We start from the raw sequence: 5,855 nt of genomic DNA on the forward strand, positions 1-5,855 counted from the left end.
TGCAAGATTATTATCTACTAATATATAAGACACTTAACAAACTAAATAGTAATACATAAACATATAAGTATGGGTTGCCTCCCACAAAGTGCTTGGTTTAATGTCGTGAGCCTGACATACCATTTGTTTAGTTGGATTGACTTAACATTAAAACTTCTTTAAATTGAGGTATGTGTCCTTCATAATAGTGTTTTAAACAATGCCTATTAACTTTAAATATCTTTTCAGTGTTAGAATCTTTAATCACAGCAGTTCCATAATGATAAACTTTAATCACTTTAAATGGTCCTAACCATCTGGATTTCAGTTTTCCTAGAAACAATCTTAATCTTGTATTATATAATAGAACTCCTTGTCCAGGTTTAAATTTCTTCTAAATAATCTTCCGACCAGACCAAATTTTCATTTTCTCTTTTTTTTTTATAGAGTTTTGTATTATCTTATGCTTCATTTCTAATCTCCTAAAGTTCATTGAGTTGCAATAATATCTTCTCACCAGCATCTTTTAGATTAAAATTAAATTCTTTGATAGCCCAAAATGCTTTATGCTCTAATTCTATAGGTAAGTGACATGTTTTTTCCAAATATCAATCTGTGTGGGGACATTCCTATAGGAGTCTTATAAGCAGTTCTATATGCCCATAATACAGAATAAAGTCTAGCAGACCAATCCAATTTGTAAAGATTTATAGTTATTTCTACGGCATTCCATATCTTGTAAAAATATTTTTAATTAAAAATTTAGAAATACTCTGAGCATCACGTCTAGGTACAACAATAGCTTCAATCCATTTGGACATATAATCAACAATAAGTTATATATATAAGTTTCCAAATAAAGGCATAAATGATCCCATAAAATATAATCCCCACACATCAAAAATTTCAACTTCCAATGTGTAGTTTAGAAGCATTTCATTTCTTCTAGATATATTTCCTCCAAATTGACATATATCGTACGTTTTAATATATTCATTAACATCCATTAACATCTTTAGACCAATAAAATTCAGCTTGTAAAATTTTATATGCAGTTCTATTTGTTTCGAAATGTCCTCCAAATTTAGAATCATGACATCTTTCAATTATCTGTTGAGTTTCTTCATAAGGCACACATCTTCTAATAATTAGATCTTTATATTGTTTATATAAATATGGGTCATCCTAAAAATAGCCTTTTGAACCATATATAAACTTATTTAATTGTGAATTTTTTATATCAGGTGATAGAATATCACTTACAATATAATTTACCATATCAGCATACCACGGTACATCTATCTCATCAATAATATATAACTTTTCATTAGGGAAATTCTCTAAAATTTCATTTGCAAATATAGTTAATATTTCTATTTATATTATAGACAGATGATCAGCTATTTGATTATTATTTCCCTTTCTATCAATCATGGTAAAATCAAATTCTTCCAATAGAAGTATCCATCTAATTAATCTTGATTTAATTAATGTATCCATCTAATTAATCTTGATTTAGCATCCTTCTTTTGCATTAAATATTTAATAGCAGAGTGATCTATATGCACTGTACATTTAGTTTCAATTAAATAAGGTCTAAATTTTTCAAAGGCATAAACAATAACTAATAACTCTCTTTCAGTAGTAGTATAGTTAATTTGAACTTCATTTAGGCCTTACTAGCATAATATATAATTTTAAAAACTTTATCGTGCATTTGTCCTAATACAGCCCCAATAATATAATCACTAGCATCGCACATTATCTCAAATGGTTTCTCCCAGTCAGGTGGTACTGTTATAGGTGCAGTGCCTAATTTTTTTTTTAATAATTCAAATGCTTTTATGCATTCTTCATTAAAATCAAATTTTATATCTTTTTCTAAAAGTTGGCATAGAGGCTTAGTTATTTTTGAAAATTTTTTTATGTAGCGCCTCTAAAAACCAGCATGCCCTAGAAAACTTCTCACCCCTTTAACACTAGTAGGCGGTGGTAATTTTTCTATAACTTTGATTTTTGCAGGATCTACCTCCATTCCTTTTTCAGAAATTTTATGCCCGAGTACAATACCTTTTGCAACCATAAATTGACATTTTCCCCAATTTAGTATTCAATTAACTTTTTCACATACTTTCAAAACTTTGTCAAAATTATTAAGGCATAATTCAAACAAAGTCCCAAATACAGAAAAATTGTCCATAAACACTTTCATTCCATGTTCTATAAAATTACTAAAAATTGATATTATACATCTTTGAAATGTTGCAGGTGCATTGCATAGTCCAAAAGACATTCTACAAAAAGAAAATGTTCCATATGGGCTTGTAAACATTGTTTCCTCTTAATCCTCTAGAGAAATTGGAATTTGGTGATAACCAGTATATCTATCTAAAAAGCAATAATATTTATTCCCTGTCAATCTATCCAATATTTGGTCTAGAAAGGGTAAAGGAAAGTGATCTTTTCTGGTGGTCATATTTAATTTTCTATTGTCAATGCAAATTTGCCAACCAGTTACTTGTCTTATTGGTATTAATTCATTTTTCTAATTTTCTTCAACAGTTACTCCTCCTTCCTTCGGGACACAGTGAATTGGGCTTACCTAAGCACTATCTGAAATAGGATATATAATTCCAACATCTAACCATTTTAAAATCTCTTTTTTAACAACTTCTTTCATTATTGGGTTTAATCTTCTCTGAGGATCAGCTTTAGGTTCATATTGTTCATCTAATAAAATTCTGTGCATACAAAATGAAGGACTAATTCCTTTAATATCTGCTAAAGTTCATCCAAAAGCCTTTTTATATTTTTTCAACATTTCTATTAACTTTTGTTCCTGAATCTCAGTTAACTCGGAAGATATAATAACCGGCAATGTTGATGACTCTCCAAAAAATACATACTTTAAATGGGCAGGTAATATCATTAATTCAAGTTCAGGTGGTTTAATACTTGAAGGTATAAGATTTTTACTGTCGTTTTCCAACAAGTCTAACGTTTCAAATTTGCCCTGAATATAATCCAAATCTTCTTCGTTAATTTCATCTTCATTCTAAAAAAAAAGCGCGTTTGCGATCCGCATTGCCCTAGGAATTCCGGGGATGCCCTCGATCTCCCTCACTGGTTTCCTTTCTGGTTCGTCGCTCTATAGGAGATTGAACCTTCTTCCTTTCCAATTTTCTTTCCTGATCATCAGGTATCCTTTTGATTTCCCTAGCTGCGATCCTTGGAATGCTTTCTTTGCTCTTGCATCTATTATAGCTCTTCCTGTTGCAAGAAATGATCTCCCCTAAAATAATAGGAATCTTTTTATCTTCCTCCATATCCAATACTATAAAGTCTATTGGGAAAATAAATTTATCCACTTTTACTAGTACATCCTCTATAACTCCTTTTGGATAAGTTATTGATCAGTCAACTAACTGAAGAGTTACATTAGTAGGGGAAATTTCTCCCAAATTTAAATGTTTAAAAATTGATAAGAGCATAAGATTGATACTCGCACCTAAATCACATAAAGCTTGTCCATAAAACTTTTCACCAATTGCAAAAGGTATAGTAAAACTACTAGAATCTCTTAATTTTTCAGGAAGCTTTTCTGAATAATAACACTACACTCTTAACTGAGTGCAACAGTCTCATGAGCTGTAAACTTTCTTTTCTTATTCAGTATATCTTTCATAAATTTCACTTGTGGCATTTGTTTAAAATTTGTTCCAAAGCTTCAACAAGGGCATTTGTTCCAAAGCTTCAACAAGAGGAATATTTATTGTTTTCCAAAAATTTTTTTCCAAAAATTTTATAAATTATTTATCTTTATTTTTCTGCTTCAGTCTTTGAGGAAACGGAGGTAATGGTTTTTCTAAAGGAACATGTGTTTCTCCAAACTGATTATTTTATACCATTTTGTAAATTATTTATCTTTATTCTTCTGCTTCATTTTCCTCTTGATCATTTTTCATTTCTTCCTTCTCTTCATCAACTTCAGTTTCTCTTTGGATTCTTGTTTCAATTTCTTTTCCACTTCGTAATTGAATAGCTGTATTTTGTACTTTATTTTGATCTTTTGGATTAACTTTCACAGTACTCAGAAGAATTCTAGAAGGTCTGTTACTAAGTGCAATAGCAATATGTCCTAATTGATTTTCAATATTTCTAATAGCAGCCCTTTGATTCTGTATTTGATTTCCCATATTCAACACAACTTCTTCCATCGTCAACTTCTTTCCATTAACTTGTGGGTTAGGATTGGAGTTAAATCCTGGAGGATAATAAGGTCAAAAATTAGGATTTAAAAATTAGGATTTCCTTGGGTCAAAAATTAGGATTTCCTTGATTATTCAGATTCACAGATGGATTCACCGAATTATTATAATTATTCTAACTAAAATTAGGGTTATTTTTCCATTCAGGGTTAAAATAGTTAGAATAGGGATTGTTATTTTGATTATTTATAGCGTTTAAGGTTTCATAAGATGGTTGAGTATCAATAATCTACCCTAGTGAATTTTCTTCTAATACTAGGGGTATTTGAGAATAGTTCACTCCTATTTGATCAATATTTTTAGAAATAGCAGAAATTTGAGATGCCAAAAATAGACATTGCATCAGAATCATGAATATTGACTACTCTCTTAGGATTTACCCTTTCAAAGGGCCTTTAAAAATTGCTAGTAGCAATTTCTTCGATTAAAGAGTATGCTTCATCAAAAGGTTTTGATATTAATGATCCACCTGCAGCAACATCTATAATAAATCAAAGTGATCCCACTAATTCATTGTAAAATGTTTGAATTATTAACCATTGTGGTAAAGAATGGTGTGGAATTTTTTTAAGAAGATCTTTAAATCTTTCTTAAGCTTCATATATCGATTCCCCTTCAAACTGACAAAAAGATGTAATATCATTTCTAAGCTTAGCAATTTTCGAGGGTGGAAAATATTTAGCCAAAAATTTTTGTGATAGTTCTCCCCAAGTTCTAATAGATCCAGGTGCTAATGAATTTAACCAAGCCTTGGCTTTATCCCTTAATGAAAAAGAAAAAGTCTAAGCCTAACATCATCATTAGAAACTCCGTCATATTTAAATATAGCACAAATTTCAAGAAAACTAGCAGGATGTAAGTTCGGATCTTCAGTAGGTGATCCTCCAAACTGATTATTTTGTACAATTTGGATAATAGCAGGTTTAAGTTCAAATGAATTAGCAACAACATTAGGATTTTGAATAGTTAAATGAAGTTTGTCTACTGTCAGATTCGTATAATCTTTTAAAGATCTTTGTTAATTCTCATTTATTGGATTTTCTATATTATTTTCTATATTATTTGTCATATTTGTCATTTATTTCAAATTCTTAATTTCTCTTTGTTGTTTTCAAATTTTTCTAATAGTACGTTCTAATTCTGAATCGTAAGGTACTAAACCTTCAGATCCAATATTTCGCATAAACAAAGTAAGCAAAGTAAAATTTTTTAAAAATAAACTCTTAAATAATTTTCTTTTTTTTTATTTTTTATTTTTTTATATTTTTTTGTGTTTTATATATTTATATATGAATATTATCTAAATTTCCTAATTTATCAAAACTATTTAATTCAATCAAATTTAAACATTACCTTCCCCGACAACGACGCCAAAAACTTGATCCCGATTTTTTATATGTAAGGATTTATGAAGTTGACACCAATACAGTGCCAAAAACTTGATCCTTATATGAAAAGTAAGTTTTATAAAATATATATAATTATAGGTAATTAATAATGGGATTCTATGCAACTATACATATTGTTATCAAGTAATAATGGACTTTCTATTTAAGCCCCAAATATTGATCCCATGGGGAAGGTGTAAGTTAGCAATGATAAATTTTA

The sequence above is a fragment of the Phalaenopsis equestris genome, unplaced genomic scaffold (assembly GCF_001263595.1).
Source record: "Phalaenopsis equestris unplaced genomic scaffold, ASM126359v1 Scaffold000062, whole genome shotgun sequence".
In the NCBI taxonomy this organism is placed as follows: Eukaryota; Viridiplantae; Streptophyta; class Magnoliopsida; order Asparagales; family Orchidaceae; genus Phalaenopsis; species Phalaenopsis equestris.